We start from the raw sequence: 24,252 nt of genomic DNA on the forward strand, positions 1-24,252 counted from the left end.
AGACAAGCAAACCCTGCAGAGTGAGCTCTTTTTCTTGCTGGGAGACCTCAATTTTTTGGAGTGTGGCCTGGACCTAATTTTTCATTTTTGGAGTGTGGTTTCTTTATTCATATTTTGTGAGTGTGGGTAGGTTTTTGTTGTGTTTTTTCTTTGTCTCTTTGGTTTTTTTTATTTTTTCGGTGACCCTCCCGGGGACTAATGCTCCGCGTTCTGCGGTAACCCGGGGTAAGCCGAGTCTTTTTGTTTTTCATTTTTCTCGCTTCCAGGGCTCTTTGAGCCCTTTGTTTTTTTTGGCACTTCATTTAGTCCGTCACTGAAGTGTCCTTTTTGGTTTTTTCGTGTGTTTTTCTACTTTTTTGGTGTGTTCTTTGGTTTTTCTGTGTGGCTCCTTAAGAAAATTTCTTGAGGTTTTTTTGTTTGTTTTCTACTTATTAAGGGTGTTCTGAGTGATATTTAATTGCTATATATTTTTCGGTTATTTATTTGCTTATTGTGTAATTGGATTTTTGTTGCTTATTATACCTTACTTTCTAGTGAGGTTATATTTTGTGGATTGTGTGTTGGAAATTAATTAATTAATTGGCTTACATAAATCTTTACTTCTGCAAGTGAGTGTACATATATATTAGTTGTGAATTTGCTATCCATATTAGTGTTTATCTGCATTATTAAAACTTTCTGAGTGGGATACATTTTGATATTAGTGTGATACATAAGTTAAATAATTATTTATTATTATTAGTCCTTTAGCAGCTGCTTAAGGTTTAATTTACTCTTAGTTTAAACTGTACTAGTAATTAGTTTTTAAATTATTTTGTCATAATGGTTCCGCGCAATACGCGCACTATAATCATAAAGTCCGGCTTCCCCGCTGGGACTTCCCATGCCGGGGTTGCCGGCATCATCGCTAACTCCCTGGCTGCCTGGTGGATTCAATCCAGGTCTGTCCAGGGGGGATCATTCGTATTTCCTTTATTGATAGACCCCGTAAAAAGACCTATGAGGAGGCCGGGTCCATCTTTTTTGGGGATGTTCGCTGCGGGGTCATTGGTTTCGACCCCATCACTTTGGTCATGGTATACTTGTTCCCTTTTGAGGGTAATAATGATAAGGTTAGGGAGGCTTTAAAGTTTTTGGTGATGTAAAGGAGGTCAAGCACCAGCAGTGGGCGAATGTCCCTGGTGTCTTTACGGGTACGCGTTTGGTGCGCATGGTGCGCAAGCATGAGATCCCGCGTAACATCAAGATTGACGGGGTAAACTGCCGTGTGTGGTACAAGGGGCAGCCCCCTTGTTTGTGACATTTGCAATGACAACCATAAGGCTGCTGATTGCCCTTTAAAGGGAAAGTGCCGTAGATGCCATGAGGCCGGGCATTTTGTTCGAAATTGCCCGAAGCCTGTGTGGTACGTGCCGGGTAGACCGGAGACGGACGCGGACAGTGAGGATGATGAATGATAATGATAATGTGAATGATAATGATAATGATAATGATAATGATGTGAATAATTGTTAATAATGTTGCCGCGCCTGTTGTGCCTGAACCTGCTTGTTGCCTGTCTGTTCCTTCCTCCCTCTGTGGCTCCGGCCTGGTGGGGGGTGGAGGTATGAGTTCTGGCTCTGGTGTGGCTCCGCAGTCTATGTGTGTAGCTGGTCAGTGGGTCGGGGGGGGCTCAATGATTGGTTCTGGATCCCTCTCCGCCAGGTGTTGCCGTGTTTTGGGTCGGGGGGGCTGAGGAGAGGGTTCTGGATCCCTCTCCCAGCGTTTAGTGTTTTGGGGGCTTCCACCGGTCAGGCCGGGGAGTCTCAGGAGGAGGGGCATGGAGTCCTCCCCTACTTTTTCTCCCCTTTCGGGGTCTGTGTTTCCGTGAACATCATCGGGTGGGCCTGAGGTTGGGGTTGATTCGGGTGATGATGCTCCGGCCTCGGTTGGTGGATTCTGGACCTGTGCGGTCTAAAATCCGTCAAAAGTTGGGCGCGGTGGTTTGGGGGGGTTGCATCCCCCTCTTGTATCAAGGGAAGAGACTGCATCTATGGTGCAAGAACTGAAGGCATCTCTCCCGTCATCAAAGGATGATCTTGTTCGTTTCGTTGGGGCTTTCGCTTTTGCCGTTCCTCTTCCTCCTCGGGTCAGTTCTCGTAGTTCTGGCTCGGGGATGGCCCTCCGTCCGTCCTCTCGTTCCCGGTCTCGTTCCGGTGACGAGAGGACCCCTCCCTCCTCTTAGCCCGGATCCTCATAGGTCTCGTCGTCGTGCTTCTTCGCCTAGCCTGCTAGGCGCCGTTAATTTTGCCGTTGTCTCGCCACCTTTTTGTTTTTTGCCATGGGTTTGTCACTACTTTTTGTTATATTATGGCTCTTACTGTAATTTCTGTTAACGTTAATGGGTTGAGAGATGGTGACAAGCGTCTTGGGTTTCTCCAGTGGTTGTCCCATCTCTCTCCTTCGGTAGTTTGTCTACAGGAGACCCACGCAGTCTCTAATGATGATCTTCTTTCTTGGTTTTCTCGGTTTGGTTATTTGTGTGCTGGTTCTTTTGGTACAAATCATTCTCGTGGTGTGGTTGTTTTGTATCGTTCGGTTTTGGAGTGTAAGTCTGTGGTTTGCGAGTTTGATGGTCGTTTTGTTTTGGTTGAGTTTTCTCTTCGTGGTTCTGTTTTTCGGGTTGCTTCTATTTATGCTCCTAACCGTAATCCTGATCGTGATCGTGCTTTTTTTGGTTCGTTGTGTTGACTCTATTGATCCTGCTGCTGTTCCTACTCTTTTGTGCGGCGATTTCAACACGGTCCTGGACCGTGTTCGGGATCGCCGTGGGTCTTGTCCTTTTGATGTCTCTCGTGAAAGTTCTGCTTTTGTTGTCGGCTATGTTTTCGGATTGTTGTGTGGTGGATATTTGGCGTGAAAGGCACCCAAATGATTCTGCTTTCACCTGGTTCCGGCCCGATGGGGCCCTTGCATCGCGCATTGACCTCTCGGTTGTCCGTATGCTTGGGTGCCTTATGTGTCTTCTGTAGACATTCTGCCGTGTCCCTTTTTCTGATCATTGTGCTATTTCTTTTCATGGGCTCTCCCCAGCTCCGTTCCTCCGGGTCCGGGGTTGTGGAAGCTCAATCTTTCTGTTCTGGATGAGGCCGAGTATATCGACCTCATCTCAACTTTCTGGTCTTATTGGCAGTCTCGTCAGTCTTCTTTTTTTTCTTCCCTCACTAGGTGGTGGGACAGCGGCAAAAGCCCATATTAAACGTATTAGTATTAATTATTGTGTAAAGATCGTGGTAAAAGTAAAGTAGTGGAACGTAATATTTTGTCTAGTCTTGCTGCTCCCATTTAAAAGTCATATTGATTCTGGTCGTCTTTCTTTTCTTCCTGTGTACCTTTCTACTCTGTCTCGTCTTCGTGCTATGGATGTTGAGGTTGCTCGTGGTGCTCAAGTTCGTGCCGGTCGAGGTGGGTGGAGGAGGGTGAGTCCTCCTCTGCTTACTTCTTCCGGCTCGAAAAGAAAAACGGCACTGACCGTAATATCTCGGCGCTGAGAGCTAGTGATGGTACTTTGGTTACGGACAAGGATGGGTTGTGTGATGTTTTTCGTTCTTTCTATCGGATCTTTTCTCTGCTGCTCCTTGTGACTCCAATGCTCGTGCTGAGCTTCTTTCTAACATTTCTTCAGTTCTTCCGTATAATGATAGTGAGGTGTGCGAAGGTCTTCTCAGCCAGGAGGAGTGTTTTGCAGCTCTTCAGGGCATGGCCCGTGGTAAAGCTCCTGGTTGTGATGGCCTTCCCATGGAATTCTATTTAAAATTTTGGCATGTTTTGGGTTTGGATTTGGTTTGTGTTTTGAATTCTGCTTTTGGTTTGGGCTCTTTGTCTCGCTCTCAGCGCCGAGGTATCATTACTTTATCGTTTAAGAAGGGGATCGTCTTGATCCCAAAAACTGGCGTCCAATCTCCCTGTTGAATGTCGATTATAAAATTGCTTCTCGTTCTATTGCTGCTCGTCTTCTTAAGGTTATTCATTTGGTTGTTGATAAAGATCAGTCTTGTGGTGTTCCTGGCCGTTTTATTGGTGAAAATGTTGCTTTTCTTCGTGATGTTGTTGATTTTTGCTCTTCTTCTGGTGTTCCTGCTGCTGCTCTTCTTTCTCTGACCAAGAAAAGGCATTCGACAGGGTTGATTGGACGTTCCTTCGTTCTACTCTATATGCCATGGGTTTTGGGCAGTCGTTTGTTGGGTGGGTTAATTTATTTTACAATAATGTGAGTAGTTGTGTAAATGTTAATGGTTATATTTCTAATTCTTTAAGTTATCTCGTGGGGTGAGCAGGGATGTCCCCTGTCCCCCCTCCTTTATGTTTTTGGTTGCCGAGGTACTTGCTTGTAATATTCGTTCTAGTGGTTTAATTTCTGGTTTGTCTCTTCCTGGTTCTTCGTCTTCTTGCCTGTTGTTTCTGCGTACGCTGATGACACTACGTTGGTTGTTTCTTCTGTTCCTGGGTATTTTGGCTGTTTTTGATGTCTATTCTTTGTATGAGAGGGGGTCTGGGGCTAAATTAAATTTTGGAAAATGCGAAGGTTTGTGGTTGGGTGGTTGGAATGGGCGCACTGACTCACCGGTGAACATTACTTGGTCGTCGGTGAAGGTGAAGGTGTTGGGGGTTTTTCTGGGTCCGGGTAATCTGGAGGAGGACAATTGGAGGCCGCGTATCACCGCGGTGAAAATGCTTTGAACTCTTGGCGTCAGCGATCGTTATCCTATAAGGGCAAGGCACTTGTTATCAATGCCTTGGCCCTTTCCCGTGTGTGGTACGTGGCCTCTCTAATCCATGTTCCCCGGTGGGTCAGTGTCGAATTAAATACGTTAATTTTTAAATTTTTTTGGAGCGGGTAAGCGGGGGACTTGGTCGCTCGTCGTGTTGTGGTTCAGCCTTCTTGTTTGGGTGGTTTCTCTGTTTGTGGATTTTCAGTGTAAGGTTATGGCTCTTCATGTTCAGTGGGTTCGTCGTTTTTTGTTTCTTCTCCGTCTTCTTGGGTCACTTTCATGGTTTTTTGGTTTTCTTCTCGGCTTGCCGCTCCTCCGCATCTCGTTTTTTTCTGCTCCGCTTTGTTTTTCGCCGGATTCTCTGCCTCCGTTTTATCGTTCTCTGTTGACTGCTTGGCGGGCGTGTAAAGGATCCCTTACAGCGTCTTCTTTGGGTATTGGTTCGGGTATTGATTTTTGTCCTGTTTCTTCTATGACCACGAAATCTGCTTATTTGTTTCTTTTGTCCGAGAATGCTGTCTCTCCTCATTGTGAGGAGAAGTTCTTTCCTTTGTTTGGTTCTCTTTATTGGTCTTCTACTTGGCGTCAGCTTTTCTTTTTTGATTTGGATCGTCCAGTTATTGATTTGTCTTGGAAAATTTCTCATGGGGTCCTTTACACGGCCGAAAGGCTCGCTGGTTTTGGTTATGCTCTTTTCCACTGCTTGTTTTTGTTCTGCTCCTGTCGAGTCTCTTCAGCATCTGTTTTTTTCACTGTCCTCTGGCGGTCAGTGTTTTGTCATGGCTTCAGTCTCTTATGTTCTTGGCTTCTCCTCTTTGTCCTTCTATCTTGGTTCGTCATGCGCGCTTTTTGGTTTCTCGGCTGATGAGTTGTCTGTGGTTCCGCGGGTTTTTGTTTATATGTTGAATGTCTGCAAGTTTTGTATTTGGGGGGCTCGTAATGACTTTCGTTTTAGGGGTGTTCGTCCTTCGGCTGTTGACGTTATGGAGCGTGTGAAGTCTCGGGTTCGGTTTAATCTTCCATTGTTTTTCCGTCGTTTCCGGTCTGACCGCCGTCGTCGTTATTTTGTCCGTCAGTGGGGTGGTCGTGGTGTGGTGGCGTCGTTACATAATGATGCTCTGGTCGTTCATATTTAGGTACTGGTTTTGTGTTGCGTGTGCATGTCCTGGCCTTTTTTCGGGGGTGAACCAACGTCTTGGCGTTGGGTAAGTCGGTTGACGGGTGGCTTTTGTGGGTCGCTTTTCACCCTTGTGCTGGGTCGTGCTTGTTTTGGTTTGTCCAGTTGTTTTTGAGTCTTTTTTGTCGTTTTGTCGAATTGTCATTTAGGAGTGTAAGTCGGGCGAGGCATCTCCTAGATGCAATTCCTCGTTTGTGTGTTTGTCTTTTTTGTTATTTTGTTGGTAGGGGCGGGGTTCGATTCCCCGGCGAAGTTGGCGTGTTGGTACACCCCGTTTGAGGTGAACCGTTGTGTTTGACGGATTCGTCGTTATGTCTGGCTTCGTCTTCACAGGCAGCCATTTTGGGTCCCCCATCCTGTTTCTTGGCCATCTACGAGCTCGCTGGGTTTTTGGCCTTTTGGATTTTGGTGGTGAGTGGGGCTTTTGCCCTTTCCCGGCTCTAGCCGGTCCCCTTTTCTTACATTTTTTCTTAATAGCCATGTGTCTCGCCTCTTTAGGCGCACTGTTGTTCTCGATGTGTCAGGTTTTTCTGAAGAGCGTGATATCAACTATATTGCTGAGAAAATTTGTTCAACCTTTAGTGTCGGTGATGTTGTATCGATTCAATTTATGCCTGGCAAATCTGTCCGTGTATCTTTTAAGGATGAGTCCATTAAGACTACGGTCCTAAGTAATGACTCTTTATCTGTAGATGGCGTCCCTTGTCCTGTACGGGGTGGGGGTCCCAGACCTGAAAACGTCCTCATTTTCCGTTGTCCATTTGAGGTCGAACGTTCTGTTTTAAAAGAAGTCATGTCTCAGTATGGGACTGTCCATGGGATCCAGCATAGGTCCTGGTTGCATCTTGATGGTGTCATGGATGGCTCCCCGTGTCGTTCGTATGACTCGTGCTCGCGGCATCTCGCGTACTATTCTTGTTAAGGACCATCAATGTAAAGTATGGTATAAAGGGATGCCGATTTCTTGCGATATTTGTTCGGGCTCTCACAAAGCCCAGGATTGCCCCTACAAGGGCGTCTGCATGCGTGCCGCCAACCTGGCCATGTCCAGCGCGACTGCACCAATGCACCAAACGCGTGGGGTACCAGTGGTAGTGGGGTGGATGCTGCGGCTAACCCCGATCCTGCAGAAGCTCAGGTGGAGGCTCCGGCTTCCCCCCTCCTGTTTTTCTCTCCTTCTGCTTTGCCTCCAACTGGTTCATCTGACTCTGAGACCGCTCCACCCTCCATGGAGGGTGCTGTTGTGTCTGCTGGTGAGGACACCCCTGGCTCAGGCGGTTTTTGCCTGCGCCACGGGCCCTGGTCCCTCTCCCCTCCTGGGGATCTGCTCCCGATCTCAGCGCCAGCGAGTTGCCTCCATGTTCTGCTGATGACAATTTGGTGCGTGCATCTGGTCTCGGGAGCGATCACATGTTTAGCCCCCTGAGTGACGTTGATATCAGCAGTGAGCTGGAATCCAACGAGGACTCTGAAAGTAACGTTAAGGTGCCGCAAAGTAACGGCAGCATTAGTAGTGTTAATCCTAGTGACAGTAGTGTTAAGGAACCGCCTAGTGGCGGCAATTTAAATAATGGTGAAAAAACTGGCGAAGATGCCATTAAACGTAATGATGATATTAGTGTGAGCTCACAAAATGGTGATAATTTAAACAATGTTAAAAGAAATACTGTTAAGCCACTGGATAATGGCAACCTAGTTAACGCAGCTGATAAAGGAGCTGCCAAAAGTACTGAGAATTCTGTTAAAAAATTACAAAATGTTTAAAAAAACCACCAAGTGGTGGCACTTTATGTAAAGTGGCTGAGAATACAGGTGTGCGTCGTAAGGGTACTGTTGCTAGTGGTGGTACCGACAGTCTTGTTTTTCTTCGGGTGTTCCTCCATCCTCCCAATCTGTTGAACCTTTGGAGGTGGAAATGGTTGAGGTATCCACTCCTCGTAAACGCGGTTGTGATTCCGTTGAGACCTCCTCTGATAGCTCTTCTGTTACTCCTTCCCGGAAGGCTCTTACAAAGGTGGCTAAGAAGAGCGGAGCTGCGCCCTCTTCTACTAAATCGAAGACTCGTGCTTCAGCTGATACTGTCAAGTCTGCGAAGCACGAAGGTTTGCCTGATGTGTCGGTTTCCCTCCCCCAACGCAAAGCACGTACATAGTTACTCTTTTACTGTACTCCATTATGGCTCTGTCAGTTGTCTCAATTAACGTCAACGGTCTGCGAGACCAGTCTAAGCGAGCTGGGTTTCTACAGTGGCTTCATTCCTTGCCTGTTGTTCCTGATGTAGTGTGCCTCCAAGAGGCCCACTGCATCTCCCTCAGTGAGTGTCAGTCCTGGTTCCAGTCATCTGGTCTTTCCGTTGTGGTGTCTCCCGGCTCTAATAAGTCTTGTGGTTGTATTGTTTTGTTTTCGTCCAGTGTTGTCCCTTGTTAAATCTTCCTCTGATAGTTGTGGTCGGGTTTTTGTTATGTGAGTTTTCTTTGCGGGGCGCTGTGTTCAGGGTTGCTTGCATTTATGCTCCCAATCGCAACCCTGATCGTGATGCCTTCCTGGACGGGGTCTCTTCCCGATTTAGACCCTTCAGTTCCCACCCTCCTCGCCGGCGATTTTAATACCGTCTTTGATCGCGCTGCTGACCGTGTGGGCTCCGTGGTCGGTGATACCTCGCGTGAGAGTGTTGTTGCCCTTGGTCGTCTTTTTGACGATGTCTGTTGTATTGATATTTGGAGATACCTCCATCCGTCTTCTTCCTCCGCCTTTACCTGGACTAAGGCGGATGGCTCTATCTCCTCCCGTATAGATCTAATTGGGTGTCCTTATGTCTGGGTTGCGTCTGTCTCTGTTTGTGAAATTCTTCCGTGTCCGTTTTCAGACCATTGTGCTGTGTCCTGCTCTCTTACTGTTCCTGACGTTATTCCTCCTGGTCCGGGGCTTTGGAAGCTTAATACCTCAGTCCTGGAGGAGGAGGAGTACTGTCGCCTTATTTCTGACTTTTGGGCCGATTGGAAGGACTGTAAGCTCTGTTTTTTCCTCTCTTTCCAAGTGGTGGGATTCCGGTAAAGCAAAGATCAAGGGCATTACGGTATCTTACTGTGTGCGCCGGTCGCAGAAAGAATCTTGGTCACGCGATTTGTTGGCTAGGTTGGCAGCACACCTCAAGGCACGGCTTGATGCTGGTTGCCTGTCTGTTTTAGGTGTTTATCGATCCACCCTTGAACAGCTTTCCGCCTATGACATCAGGGCTGCTCAAGGTGCCCAAGTACGGTCACGTGTCCGATGGGTTGAGGAGGGCGAAGTCTCATCGGCGTACTTTTTTCGTTTAGAGAAGAAACGGTCTGCTGACCGGTGGGTTTTTCTGCGCTTCGGAACCCTGATGGGTCCATTGTTTCAACACCTTCTGATCTGTGTTCTTCGTTCGCCACTTTCTACTACTCCTCTCTTTTTACTGCCTGTCCTACGGATTCCGCCGCTCAAGATATTCTTCTCAGTAATGTGTCCTCGGTCCTTTCATCTGCCCAAGCTGATCTTTGTGAGGGCTTTCTGACTCTTGAGGAGTGTCATCGTGCCCTTGTTGGCATGGCTCGTCGTAAAGCCCCGGGGTCCGATGGCCTCCCCATGGAGTTTTACTTGAAATTCTGGGACGTCCTTGGTCTGATTTAGTGGAGGTCTTGAATTCGTGTTATCTGTCTGGTTCTATGTCTTTGTCTCAACGGCGGGGTTTCATATCCTTAATCTTTAAGAAGGGAGATCGGTTGGACGCTCGTAACTGGCGCCCATCTCCCTTCTCAACGTCGACTATAAGCTTGCTTCTCGTGTGTATTGCTGGGCGCCTTCTCAAAGTTATCCATCTGGTTGTTAGTGAGGATCAGACCTGCGGTGTTCCTGGCAGGTTTATAGGCGAGAATGTTGCTCTTTTGCGTGATGTGGTTGCCTTTGCCACGGAATCTGACATCCCGGTTGCCGTTCTCTCCTTAGACCAGGAAAAGGCCTTTGATAGAGTGGATTGGTCATTTATGTGTGCTACTTTGTCGAGGATGGGTTTTGGCCCATCTTTTGTCCGTTGGGTTGTTCTGTTCTATTCTGCTCTCCAAAGCTCTGTAGTTGTTAATGGTTATCTGTCTCGGTTTTTTCCTTTGTCTCGTGGCGTGCGTCAGGGCTGTCCTTTGTCTCCATTATTGTACGTTCTAGTTTCTGAAGTGCTTGCTGTTAACATTCGTGCCAATCCACGTATCATTGGTCTTTCTGTCCCCGGGCCCCGCGGGCCCTGTCTCCGATCTCGCAGTACGCCGATGACACCTCTCTCATTGTCACGTCTGATATTGCCATTGCTGCTATTTTTGAAGTTTATGCTCTTTTTGAAAGGGGTTCTGGTGCTAAGCTTAATCAGTCCAAATCCAAGGGATTGTGGGCTCGGTTCGTGGTCTGGCAGGACTGACCCCCCTGTCACCCTGGACTGGACCTCGGCCAAGATCAAAGTGCTGGGCGTCTTTATTGGGCCTGGGAATTTGGAGGAAGTGAACTGGCGTCCTAGGATTGATGCCGTGGAGAATGTGCTGGCTTCTTGGAGGCAACGCTCCCTGTCCTACGGCGGGAGAGCTCTCGTCATCAACGCCTTGGCCCTTTCTAGGGTTTGGTACATTGCCTCCCTAATTCATGTCCCCCCTTGGGTTTCTTCCGAGCTTTGTAAATTGGTTTTTGGGTTTTTTTGGAAGGGCAAACGCGATCTGGTTTCTCGTGCTGTTGTTGTTCAGCCTACATCTGCTGGTGGTTTTTCTGTCATTGATCTTCGTCTTAAGGTTTCTGCGCTTCTTGTCCAGTGGGTTCGGCGTTTCATTGTTTCTCCGAGTAGTTGGGTCCATTTCTTTTCCTTTTGGTGTGATTCTCGTTTTGGTGTCCCTGCTCTTGATGTTCTGTCCCGTCCTGAGGCCTTTTCCTCCAAGTCCCTCCCCCCGTTTTACTCTGCTCTTCTGTCTGCTTGGCGTTTGGTTGGTGGTTCCTTTTCCCGTCGGCGTTCCTCCCTTGTCATTGCATCTTTGTCCCCTCATCATGTTGCTGCTGTTTCCTCTATCTCTGCAAATTCTGTTTATTTGTTTTTGCTGTCTGAGGATCGTCCGACTCCCCATTGTGTTGACAAGTTTTTCCCTTTGTATGGCTCTCTCTACTGGCCTTCGACCTGGTCCCAATTGTTCTTCTTCAATCTTGACCGCCCAGTGATCGATCTCAACTGGAAGGTCGCCCATGGCGTGTTGTACACTGCCGATCGCCTTGTCGGTTTTGGGTACTCGGTCGACCCCTCTTGCTTTTGCCGTCTTGCCTCTGAATGTCCTTCTCACTTGTTTTTCTCCTGCCCTCTTGCTCATAGTGTTCTTCATGGTTACAGTCTCTATTGTTTGGTTTTTTCGTCTTCGTCCCCCTCTTTGGTTTGCCGTCACGTGCTGTTTGGTTTTGACCCGGCTGAGATCCGTCGAGTTCCTCGTGTTTTCGTGTACATCCTAGGTGTCTGTAAGTATTTTATCTGGCTCGCTCGGAATGACTTTCGTTTCCGTAATGTGCCGCCTGGTGCTCTCGATGTCATCGCAAAGGTCCGCTCTCGTGTCAAGTTCAATCTACCTCTCCTTTTTAAGCGTTTCAAGTCCCCCCGTCGTCTACGTTATTTTCACCGTCAGTGGGGTGCGTCTGGCATTATTGGCTCTGTTTGCAATGGTCGTTTTTCTCTGTCCCAGTTCTAGTCCCATTGTCGCCCCAGGCTGTTGCTGTTTCGCGGCGTACCTACTCCTGTAGGATGAGTCTTTCTGACTGGCGTCCTTGTCAGGTCTGCCCGCTGCTCATCGAGCAGCTCATATATTAAACTGATTTTTGGAACTGGGCCGTGGAAAAGAGGCTTGCCTCGTCCCGGCCACGGGTTGCCTCGGTATAGCACTACCTCCGAGCGTGGCCCACTTCCCTCTGGGGAAGAAATAATCAAGTGAAAGCAGAACAAGTGACCAAGCAACCAACCTTCACATTCTCTTCTCTTTTCTAGGTAGCATAGCAGCGAGTGGACAGCACGACACGACAGGACGAGGAGCACGTGACCCCCATTACCACATGGTATGCGCAGACAAGTTGCGTTTTGCGGTTCCGGAGAGGTTGGAAAGGCATACTTACCTGACGCGGGAGGCACTGTGATCAGGGAGGCAGTCCTCTCAAGGTGAGGCTCTTTCATTGCACTTCGATTGGGTTGACCCTTGCGATTACCCCAAATGTGGGTAACTCGAGCGTATAATTTCTGGTAGTGGGGACCTGCGTTCGCGCTAGTCCCCGCACCAAACCCCGGTGGCAAAGTTGGCTAATGGGAAGGTTTGTTGGTAACGTTTCAGGCAGGGCAGGGAAGGAGATGCGGTGGCGGTGTAAGGACTAAGGAAGGTGAGTTGTATTTGTGAATTCCACTGCTGAAATTGTAGGTGAATGTTCCGTACTTGGTGCACTGCAAAACTGTGATTTTATTTCTTTCATTCTTGGCCGTAGAGAGAGCGAGAGGACGTGTTTATTTCAGCCGCATCGATTTCCATCGATAGACGAGTGAGACAAGAAAATGCCAGCGGGTCGAGCTCTTATCCTCGTGCATCGTTTCGAAAACGTAAGTGGATGTGTGTTTGTACTGCTCCATCGCGATAGATTTCTTTTGCGTTGTGTTATGTTGCGTTCTGGAGAGCCCGTTTTGCATTGAGTAACTGAGGACCCGCCAGATCAGTTGGCGTTACATTTCTGTGGCCAACACTTTGTGGTTTCTCTATGTTATCAGTTAATTGGATTGTTATCATAAAAAGTAAATCTTTCATGGTCAGGATAGTGTCTTATCGGCCCTTTGCATACGTACTGTCCGTGTTGAGCAGGGAACAGTAAGACTTTGAAGTGCGCTACGTCACGTAAGTCACGTTTTCGCAGGATCAATGTTGTAGTGTTGTAGCCTTCGTTGTATACATATCATCCGGGCTAGGTTAACTTCCATCTAATGCATAACAGTGCATGCATTTTTTACTTGTCGTATCCTGTTCTTTGCTCACACGAAAAGATACGTTTCATGTCATAAACGTTGGATTGATAAGATCTCGCGCGCACGCGCTCCCTTGGGAATACAAGTTCCACTTTCTCGTGTGAACTAATTTTTTTTTGTTGTATGTCTCATCTTTGACATATCGTTGGCATGTTGTGTTCAAAAAACCTGGTTTGGAATGTTCTTTCATTAAAGGAAACTGAGATTTTTTGAGATAATCAAGTGTACAGAAGGAAAAAGGGAAGCCTACAACACGGGGTATTCCCAGGCGGTCTCCCATCCAAGTACTAACCCCGCCCGACAGGGCTTAACTTCGGTGATCGGACGAGAACCGGTGTTTTCCCTGTGGTATGGTCGTAGACAAGTAATTCGCCGTGAAAATTAACTTTGTTATAAGGGAAAATGAAAACGAGGTCAGAGCAAGCACAATGTGCATTTGTCCTCTTGCCGTCAACGCAAGTGCCATGCAATGCTGGTCCTGCTGCCCACTGTACAAGGGCGATCGTTGTGTGCGCCTCGCTTTCAGGTTGGCTTTGGGCATTCCTTCCTTGGCACGGATTGTAATCGGACCACCATATCTCGTGGCCATGAGACTGGGAGCACCTTGTCCGCTGTGAGCATTTACGGGCATCGCTTCTCGGCCTTTGGCTAAGATCAAGTGTAGTATCTGTTCTTATCAGCTTATATCTGATACGCTGCTCATCGAGCAGCTCATATATTAAACTGATTTTTGGAACTGGGCCGTGGAAAAGAGGCTTGCCTCGTCCCGGCCACGGGTTGCCTCGGTATAGCACTACCTCCGAGCGTGGCCCACTTCCCTCTGGGGAAGAAATAATCAAGTGAAAGCAGAACAAATGACCAAGCAACCAACCTTCACATTCTCTTCTCTTTTCTAGGTAGCATAGCAGCGAGTGGACAGCACGACACGACAGGACGAGGAGCACGTGACCCCCATTACCACATGGTATGCGCAGACAAGCAAACCCTGCAGAGTGAGCTCTTTTTCTTGCTGGGAGACCTCAATTTTTTGGAGTGTGGCCTGGACCTAATTTTTCATTTTTGGAGTGTGGTTTCTTTATTCATATTTTGTGAGTGTGGGTAGGTTTTTGTTGTGTTTTTTCTTTGTCTCTTTGGTTTTTTTTATTTTTTCGGTGACCCTCCCGGGGACTAATGCTCCGCGTTCTGCGGTAACCCGGGGTAAGCCGAGTCTTTTTGTTTTTCATTTTTCTCGCTTCCAGGGCTCTTTGAGCCCTTTGTTTTTTTTGGCACTTCATTTAGTCCGTCACTGAAGTGTCCTTTTTGGTTTTTTCGTGTGTTTTTCTACTTTTTTGGTGTGTTCTTTGGTTTTTCTGTGTGGCTCCTTAAGAAAATTTCTTGAGGTTTTTTTGTTTGTTTTCTACTTATTAAGGGTGTTCTGAGTGATATTTAATTGCTATATATTTTTCGGTTATTTATTTGCTTATTGTGTAATTGGATTTTTGTTGCTTATTATACCTTACTTTCTAGTGAGGTTATATTTTGTGGATTGTGTGTTGGAAATTAATTAATTAATTGGCTTACATAAATCTTTACTTCTGCAAGTGAGTGTACATATATATTAGTTGTGAATTTGCTATCCATATTAGTGTTTATCTGCATTATTAAAACTTTCTGAGTGGGATACATTTTGATATTAGTGTGATACATAAGTTAAATAATTATTTATTATTATTAGTCCTTTAGCAGCTGCTTAAGGTTTAATTTACTCTTAGTTTAAACTGTACTAGTAATTAGTTTTTAAATTATTTTGTCATAATGGTTCCGCGCAATACGCGCACTATAATCATAAAGTCCGGCTTCCCCGCTGGGACTTCCCATGCCGGGGTTGCCGGCATCATCGCTAACTCCCTGGCTGCCTGGTGGATTCAATCCAGGTCTGTCCAGGGGGGATCATTCGTATTTCCTTTATTGATAGACCCCGTAAAAAGACCTATGAGGAGGCCGGGTCCATCTTTTTTGGGGATGTTCGCTGCGGGGTCATTGGTTTCGACCCCATCACTTTGGTCATGGTATACTTGTTCCCTTTTGAGGGTAATAATGATAAGGTTAGGGAGGCTTTAAAGTTTTTGGTGATGTAAAGGAGGTCAAGCACCAGCAGTGGGCGAATGTCCCTGGTGTCTTTACGGGTACGCGTTTGGTGCGCATGGTGCGCAAGCATGAGATCCCGCGTAACATCAAGATTGACGGGGTAAACTGCCGTGTGTGGTACAAGGGGCAGCCCCCTTGTTTGTGACATTTGCAATGACAACCATAAGGCTGCTGATTGCCCTTTAAAGGGAAAGTGCCGTAGATGCCATGAGGCCGGGCATTTTGTTCGAAATTGCCCGAAGCCTGTGTGGTACGTGCCGGGTAGACCGGAGACGGACGCGGACAGTGAGGATGATGAATGATAATGATAATGTGAATGATAATGATAATGATAATGATAATGATGTGAATAATTGTTAATAATGTTGCCGCGCCTGTTGTGCCTGAACCTGCTTGTTGCCTGTCTGTTCCTTCCTCCCTCTGTGGCTCCGGCCTGGTGGGGGGTGGAGGTATGAGTTCTGGCTCTGGTGTGGCTCCGCAGTCTATGTGTGTAGCTGGTCAGTGGGTCGGGGGGGGCTCAATGATTGGTTCTGGATCCCTCTCCGCCAGGTGTTGCCGTGTTTTGGGTCGGGGGGGCTGAGGAGAGGGTTCTGGATCCCTCTCCCAGCGTTTAGTGTTTTGGGGGCTTCCACCGGTCAGGCCGGGGAGTCTCAGGAGGAGGGGCATGGAGTCCTCCCCTACTTTTTCTCCCCTTTCGGGGTCTGTGTTTCCGTGAACATCATCGGGTGGGCCTGAGGTTGGGGTTGATTCGGGTGATGATGCTCCGGCCTCGGTTGGTGGATTCTGGACCTGTGCGGTCTAAAATCCGTCAAAAGTTGGGCGCGGTGGTTTGGGGGGGTTGCATCCCCCTCTTGTATCAAGGGAAGAGACTGCATCTATGGTGCAAGAACTGAAGGCATCTCTCCCGTCATCAAAGGATGATCTTGTTCGTTTCGTTGGGGCTTTCGCTTTTGCCGTTCCTCTTCCTCCTCGGGTCAGTTCTCGTAGTTCTGGCTCGGGGATGGCCCTCCGTCCGTCCTCTCGTTCCCGGTCTCGTTCCGGTGACGAGAGGACCCCTCCCTCCTCTTAGCCCGGATCCTCATAGGTCTCGTCGTCGTGCTTCTTCGCCTAGCCTGCTAGGCGCCGTTAATTTTGCCGTTGTCTCGCCACCTTTTTGTTTTTTGCCATGGGTTTGTCACTACTTTTTGTTATATTATGGCTCTTACTGTAATTTCTGTTAACGTTAATGGGTTGAGAGATGGTGACAAGCGTCTTGGGTTTCTCCAGTGGTTGTCCCATCTCTCTCCTTCGGTAGTTTGTCTACAGGAGACCCACGCAGTCTCTAATGATGATCTTCTTTCTTGGTTTTCTCGGTTTGGTTATTTGTGTGCTGGTTCTTTTGGTACAAATCATTCTCGTGGTGTGGTTGTTTTGTATCGTTCGGTTTTGGAGTGTAAGTCTGTGGTTTGCGAGTTTGATGGTCGTTTTGTTTTGGTTGAGTTTTCTCTTCGTGGTTCTGTTTTTCGGGTTGCTTCTATTTATGCTCCTAACCGTAATCCTGATCGTGATCGTGCTTTTTTTGGTTCGTTGTGTTGACTCTATTGATCCTGCTGCTGTTCCTACTCTTTTGTGCGGCGATTTCAACACGGTCCTGGACCGTGTTCGGGATCGCCGTGGGTCTTGTCCTTTTGATGTCTCTCGTGAAAGTTCTGCTTTTGTTGTCGGCTATGTTTTCGGATTGTTGTGTGGTGGATATTTGGCGTGAAAGGCACCCAAATGATTCTGCTTTCACCTGGTTCCGGCCCGATGGGGCCCTTGCATCGCGCATTGACCTCTCGGTTGTCCGTATGCTTGGGTGCCTTATGTGTCTTCTGTAGACATTCTGCCGTGTCCCTTTTTCTGATCATTGTGCTATTTCTTTTCATGGGCTCTCCCCAGCTCCGTTCCTCCGGGTCCGGGGTTGTGGAAGCTCAATCTTTCTGTTCTGGATGAGGCCGAGTATATCGACCTCATCTCAACTTTCTGGTCTTATTGGCAGTCTCGTCAGTCTTCTTTTTTTTCTTCCCTCACTAGGTGGTGGGACAGCGGCAAAAGCCCATATTAAACGTATTAGTATTAATTATTGTGTAAAGATCGTGGTAAAAGTAAAGTAGTGGAACGTAATATTTTGTCTAGTCTTGCTGCTCCCATTTAAAAGTCATATTGATTCTGGTCGTCTTTCTTTTCTTCCTGTGTACCTTTCTACTCTGTCTCGTCTTCGTGCTATGGATGTTGAGGTTGCTCGTGGTGCTCAAGTTCGTGCCGGTCGAGGTGGGTGGAGGAGGGTGAGTCCTCCTCTGCTTACTTCTTCCGGCTCGAAAAGAAAAACGGCACTGACCGTAATATCTCGGCGCTGAGAGCTAGTGATGGTACTTTGGTTACGGACAAGGATGGGTTGTGTGATGTTTTTCGTTCTTTCTATCGGATCTTTTCTCTGCTGCTCCTTGTGACTCCAATGCTCGTGCTGAGCTTCTTTCTAACATTTCTTCAGTTCTTCCGTATAATGATAGTGAGGTGTGCGAAGGTCTTCTCAGCCAGGAGGAGTGTTTTGCAGCTCTTCAGGGCATGGCCCGTGGTAAAGCTCCTGGTTGTGATGGCCTTCCCATGGAATTCTATTTAAAATTTTGGCATGTTTTGGGTTTGGATTTGGTTTGTGTTTTGAATTCTGCTTTTGGTTTGGGCTCTTTGTCTCGCTCTCAGCGCCGAGGTATCATTACTTTATCGTTTAAGAAGGGGATCGTCTTGATCCCAAAAACTGGCGTCCAATCTCCCTGTTGAATGTCGATTATAAAATTGCTTCTCGTTCTATTGCTGCTCGTCTTCTTAAGGTTATTCATTTGGTTGTTGATAAAGATCAGTCTTGTGGTGTTCCTGGCCGTTTTATTGGTGAAAATGTTGCTTTTCTTCGTGATGTTGTTGATTTTTGCTCTTCTTCTGGTGTTCCTGCTGCTGCTCTTCTTTCTCTGACCAAGAAAAGGCATTCGACAGGGTTGATTGGACGTTCCTTCGTTCTACTCTATATGCCATGGGTTTTGGGCAGTCGTTTGTTGGGTGGGTTAATTTATTTTACAATAATGTGAGTAGTTGTGTAAATGTTAATGGTTATATTTCTAATTCTTTAAGTTATCTCGTGGGGTGAGCAGGGATGTCCCCTGTCCCCCCTCCTTTATGTTTTTGGTTGCCGAGGTACTTGCTTGTAATATTCGTTCTAGTGGTTTAATTTCTGGTTTGTCTCTTCCTGGTTCTTCGTCTTCTTGCCTGTTGTTTCTGCGTACGCTGATGACACTACGTTGGTTGTTTCTTCTGTTCCTGGGTATTTTGGCTGTTTTTGATGTCTATTCTTTGTATGAGAGGGGGTCTGGGGCTAAATTAAATTTTGGAAAATGCGAAGGTTTGTGGTTGGGTGGTTGGAATGGGCGCACTGACTCACCGGTGAACATTACTTGGTCGTCGGTGAAGGTGAAGGTGTTGGGGGTTTTTCTGGGTCCGGGTAATCTGGAGGAGGACAATTGGAGGCCGCGTATCACCGCGGTGAAAATGCTTTGAACTCTTGGCGTCAGCGATCGTTATCCTATAAGGGCAAGGCACTTGTTATCAATGCCTTGGCCCTTTCCCGTGTGTGGTACGTGGCCTCTCTAATCCATGTTCCCCGGTGGGTCAGTGTCGAATTAAATACGTTAATTTTTAAATTTTTTTGGAGCGGGTAAGCGGGGGACTTGGTCGCTCGTCGTGTTGTGGTTCAGCCTTCTTGTTTGGGTGGTTTCTCTGTTTGTGGATTTTCAGTGTAAGGTTATGGCTCTTCATGTTCAGTGGGTTCGTCGTTTTTTGTTTCTTCTCCGTCTTCTTGGGTCACTTTCATGGTTTTTTGGTTTTCTTCTCGGCTTGCCGCTCCTCCGCATCTCGTTTTTTTCTGCTCCGCTTTGTTTTTCGCCGGATTCTCTGCCTCCGTTTTATCGTTCTCTGTTGACTGCTTGGCGGGCGTGTAAAGGATCCCTTACAGCGTCTTCTTTGGGTATTGGTTCGGGTATTGATTTTTGTCCTGTTTCTTCTATGACCACGAAATCTGCTTATTTGTTTCTTTTGTCCGAGAATGCTGTCTCTCCTCATTGTGAGGAGAAGTTCTTTCCTTTGTTTGGTTCTCTTTATTGGTCTTCTACTTGGCGTCAGCTTTTCTTTTTTGATTTGGATCGTCCAGTTATTGATTTGTCTTGGAAAATTTCTCATGGGGTCCTTTACACGGCCGAAAGGCTCGCTGGTTTTGGTTATGCTCTTTTCCACTGCTTGTTTTTGTTCTGCTCCTGTCGAGTCTCTTCAGCATCTGTTTTTTTCACTGTCCTCTGGCGGTCAGTGTTTTGTCATGGCTTCAGTCTCTTATGTTCTTGGCTTCTCCTCTTTGTCCTTCTATCTTGGTTCGTCATGCGCGCTTTTTGGTTTCTCGGCTGATGAGTTGTCTGTGGTTCCGCGGGTTTTTGTTTATATGTTGAATGTCTGCAAGTTTTGTATTTGGGGGGCTCGTAATGACTTTCGTTTTAGGGGTGTTCGTCCTTCGGCTGTTGACGTTATGGAGCGTGTGAAGTCTCGGGTTCGGTTTAATCTTCCATTGTTTTTCCGTCGTTTCCGGTCTGACCGCCGTCGTCGTTATTTTGTCCGTCAGTGGGGTGGTCGTGGTGTGGTGGCGTCGTTACATAATGATGCTCTGGTCGTTCATATTTAGGTACTGGTTTTGTGTTGCGTGTGCATGTCCTGGCCTTTTTTCGGGGGTGAACCAACGTCTTGGCGTTGGGTAAGTCGGTTGACGGGTGGCTTTTGTGGGTCGCTTTTCACCCTTGTGCTGGGTCGTGCTTGTTTTGGTTTGTCCAGTTGTTTTTGAGTCTTTTTTGTCGTTTTGTCGAATTGTCATTTAGGAGTGTAAGTCGGGCGAGGCATCTCCTAGATGCAATTCCTCGTTTGTGTGTTTGTCTTTTTTGTTATTTTGTTGGTAGGGGCGGGGTTCGATTCCCCGGCGAAGTTGGCGTGTTGGTACACCCCGTTTGAGGTGAACCGTTGTGTTTGACGGATTCGTCGTTATGTCTGGCTTCGTCTTCACAGGCAGCCATTTTGGGTCCCCCATCCTGTTTCTTGGCCATCTACGAGCTCGCTGGGTTTTTGGCCTTTTGGATTTTGGTGGTGAGTGGGGCTTTTGCCCTTTCCCGGCTCTAGCCGGTCCCCTTTTCTTACATTTTTTCTTAATAGCCATGTGTCTCGCCTCTTTAGGCGCACTGTTGTTCTCGATGTGTCAGGTTTTTCTGAAGAGCGTGATATCAACTATATTGCTGAGAAAATTTGTTCAACCTTTAGTGTCGGTGATGTTGTATCGATTCAATTTATGCCTGGCAAATCTGTCCGTGTATCTTTTAAGGATGAGTCCATTAAGACTACGGTCCTAAGTAATGACTCTTTATCTGTAGATGGCGTCCCTTGTCCTGTACGGGGTGGGGGTCCCAGACCTGAAAACGTCCTCATTTTCCGTTGTCCATTTGAGGTCGAACGTTCTGTTTTAAAAGAAGTCATGTCTCAGTATGGGACTGTCCATGGGATCCAGCATAGGTCCTGGTTGCATCTTGATGGTGTCATGGATGGCTCCCCGTGTCGTTCGTATGACTCGTGCTCGCGGCATCTCGCGTACTATTCTTGTTAAGGACCATCAATGTAAAGTATGGTATAAAGGGATGCCGATTTCTTGCGATATTTGTTCGGGCTCTCACAAAGCCCAGGATTGCCCCTACAAGGGCGTCTGCATGCGTGCCGCCAACCTGGCCATGTCCAGCGCGACTGCACCAATGCACCAAACGCGTGGGGTACCAGTGGTAGTGGGGTGGATGCTGCGGCTAACCCCGATCCTGCAGAAGCTCAGGTGGAGGCTCCGGCTTCCCCCCTCCTGTTTTTCTCTCCTTCTGCTTTGCCTCCAACTGGTTCATCTGACTCTGAGACCGCTCCACCCTCCATGGAGGGTGCTGTTGTGTCTGCTGGTGAGGACACCCCTGGCTCAGGCGGTTTTTGCCTGCGCCACGGGCCCTGGTCCCTCTCCCCTCCTGGGGATCTGCTCCCGATCTCAGCGCCAGCGAGTTGCCTCCATGTTCTGCTGATGACAATTTGGTGCGTGCATCTGGTCTCGGGAGCGATCACATGTTTAGCCCCCTGAGTGACGTTGATATCAGCAGTGAGCTGGAATCCAACGAGGACTCTGAAAGTAACGTTAAGGTGCCGCAAAGTAACGGCAGCATTAGTAGTGTTAATCCTAGTGACAGTAGTGTTAAGGAACCGCCTAGTGGCGGCAATTTAAATAATGGTGAAAAAACTGGCGAAGATGCCATTAAACGTAATGATGATATTAGTGTGAGCTCACAAAATGGTGATAATTTAAACAATGTTAAAAGAAATACTGTTAAGCCACTGGATAATGGCAACCTAGTTAACGCAGCTGATAAAGGAGCTGCCAAAAGTACTGAGAATTCTGTTAAAAAATTACAAAATGTTTAAAAAAACCACCAAGTGGTGGCACTTTATGTAAAGTGGCTGAGAATACAGGTGTGCGTCGTAAGGGTACTGTTGCTAGTGGTGGTACCGACAGTCTTGTTTTTCTTCGGGTGTTCCTCCATCCTCCCAATCTGTTGAACCTTTGGAGGTGGAAATGGTTGAGGTATCCACTCCTCGTAAACGCGGTTGTGATTCCGTTGAGACCTCCTCTGATAGCTCTTCTGTTACTCCTTCCCGGAAGGCTCTTACAAAGGTGGCTAAGAAGAGCGGAGCTGCGCCCTCTTCTACTAAATCGAAGACTCGTGCTTCAGCTGATACTGTCAAGTCTGCGAAGCACGAAGGTTTGCCTGATGTGTCGGTTTCCCTCCCCCAACGCAAAGCACGTACATAGTTACTCTTTTACTGTACTCCATTATGGCTCTGTCAGTTGTCTCAATTAACGTCAACGGTCTGCGAGACCAGTCTAAGCGAGCTGGGTTTCTACAGTGGCTTCATTCCTTGCCTGTTGTTCCTGATGTAGTGTGCCTCCAAGAGGCCCACTGCATCTCCCTCAGTGAGTGTCAGTCCTGGTTCCAGTCATCTGGTCTTTCCGTTGTGGTGTCTCCCGGCTCTAATAAGTCTTGTGGTTGTATTGTTTTGTTTTCGTCCAGTGTTGTCCCTTGTTAAATCTTCCTCTGATAGTTGTGGTCGGGTTTTTGTTATGTGAGTTTTCTTTGCGGGGCGCTGTGTTCAGGGTTGCTTGCATTTATGCTCCCAATCGCAACCCTGATCGTGATGCCTTCCTGGACGGGGTCTCTTCCCGATTTAGACCCTTCAGTTCCCACCCTCCTCGCCGGCGATTTTAATACCGTCTTTGATCGCGCTGCTGACCGTGTGGGCTCCGTGGTCGGTGATACCTCGCGTGAGAGTGTTGTTGCCCTTGGTCGTCTTTTTGACGATGTCTGTTGTATTGATATTTGGAGATACCTCCATCCGTCTTCTTCCTCCGCCTTTACCTGGACTAAGGCGGATGGCTCTATCTCCTCCCGTATAGATCTAATTGGGTGTCCTTATGTCTGGGTTGCGTCTGTCTCTGTTTGTGAAATTCTTCCGTGTCCGTTTTCAGACCATTGTGCTGTGTCCTGCTCTCTTACTGTTCCTGACGTTATTCCTCCTGGTCCGGGGCTTTGGAAGCTTAATACCTCAGTCCTGGAGGAGGAGGAGTACTGTCGCCTTATTTCTGACTTTTGGGCCGATTGGAAGGACTGTAAGCTCTGTTTTTTCCTCTCTTTCCAAGTGGTGGGATTCCGGTAAAGCAAAGATCAAGGGCATTACGGTATCTTACTGTGTGCGCCGGTCGCAGAAAGAATCTTGGTCACGCGATTTGTTGGCTAGGTTGGCAGCACACCTCAAGGCACGGCTTGATGCTGGTTGCCTGTCTGTTTTAGGTGTTTATCGATCCACCCTTGAACAGCTTTCCGCCTATGACATCAGGGCTGCTCAAGGTGCCCAAGTACGGTCACGTGTCCGATGGGTTGAGGAGGGCGAAGTCTCATCGGCGTACTTTTTTCGTTTAGAGAAGAAACGGTCTGCTGACCGGTGGGTTTTTCTGCGCTTCGGAACCCTGATGGGTCCATTGTTTCAACACCTTCTGATCTGTGTTCTTCGTTCGCCACTTTCTACTACTCCTCTCTTTTTACTGCCTGTCCTACGGATTCCGCCGCTCAAGATATTCTTCTCAGTAATGTGTCCTCGGTCCTTTCATCTGCCCAAGCTGATCTTTGTGAGGGCTTTCTGACTCTTGAGGAGTGTCATCGTGCCCTTGTTGGCATGGCTCGTCGTAAAGCCCCGGGGTCCGATGGCCTCCCCATGGAGTTTTACTTGAAATTCTGGGACGTCCTTGGTCTGATTTAGTGGAGGTCTTGAATTCGTGTTATCTGTCTGGTTCTATGTCTTTGTCTCAACGGCGGGGTTTCATATCCTTAATCTTTAAGAAGGGAGATCGGTTGGACGCTCGTAACTGGCGCCCATCTCCCTTCTCAACGTCGACTATAAGCTTGCTTCTCGTGTGTATTGCTGGGCGCCTTCTCAAAGTTATCCATCTGGTTGTTAGTGAGGATCAGACCTGCGGTGTTCCTGGCAGGTTTATAGGCGAGAATGTTGCTCTTTTGCGTGATGTGGTTGCCTTTGCCACGGAATCTGACATCCCGGTTGCCGTTCTCTCCTTAGACCAGGAAAAGGCCTTTGATAGAGTGGATTGGTCATTTATGTGTGCTACTTTGTCGAGGATGGGTTTTGGCCCATCTTTTGTCCGTTGGGTTGTTCTGTTCTATTCTGCTCTCCAAAGCTCTGTAGTTGTTAATGGTTATCTGTCTCGGTTTTTTCCTTTGTCTCGTGGCGTGCGTCAGGGCTGTCCTTTGTCTCCATTATTGTACGTTCTAGTTTCTGAAGTGCTTGCTGTTAACATTCGTGCCAATCCACGTATCATTGGTCTTTCTGTCCCCGGGCCCCGCGGGCCCTGTCTCCGATCTCGCAGTACGCCGATGACACCTCTCTCATTGTCACGTCTGATATTGCCATTGCTGCTATTTTTGAAGTTTATGCTCTTTTTGAAAGGGGTTCTGGTGCTAAGCTTAATCAGTCCAAATCCAAGG

At 47.6% G+C, this 24,252-nt stretch overlaps 3 non-coding genes and 1 pseudogene across 3 annotated transcripts; 3 read left to right on the forward strand and 1 right to left on the reverse strand.

The window, feature by feature from the left end:
- The first annotated feature begins 11,687 nt into the window (after positions 1-11,687).
- Positions 11,688-11,867, forward strand: LOC138012129 (U2 spliceosomal RNA; annotated as a pseudogene).
- A 194-nt stretch (positions 11,868-12,061) lies between these two features.
- LOC138011965 (U1 spliceosomal RNA) lies at positions 12,062-12,225 on the forward strand. Its single transcript, XR_011124864.1, has one exon. It is a non-coding gene; the product is annotated as a U1 spliceosomal RNA (small nuclear RNA).
- Positions 12,226-13,201: 976 nt separating this feature from the next.
- LOC138011884 (5S ribosomal RNA) lies at positions 13,202-13,320 on the reverse strand. Its single transcript, XR_011124793.1, has one exon. It is a non-coding gene; the product is annotated as a 5S ribosomal RNA (ribosomal RNA).
- Positions 13,321-13,587: 267 nt separating this feature from the next.
- Positions 13,588-13,777, forward strand: LOC138012071 (U2 spliceosomal RNA). Its single transcript, XR_011124959.1, has one exon. It is a non-coding gene; the product is annotated as a U2 spliceosomal RNA (small nuclear RNA).
- Positions 13,778-24,252: the final 10,475 nt, after the last annotated feature.

Source organism: Montipora foliosa, chromosome 7 (assembly GCF_036669935.1).
Source record: "Montipora foliosa isolate CH-2021 chromosome 7, ASM3666993v2, whole genome shotgun sequence".
Taxonomy (NCBI): Eukaryota; Metazoa; Cnidaria; class Anthozoa; order Scleractinia; family Acroporidae; genus Montipora; species Montipora foliosa.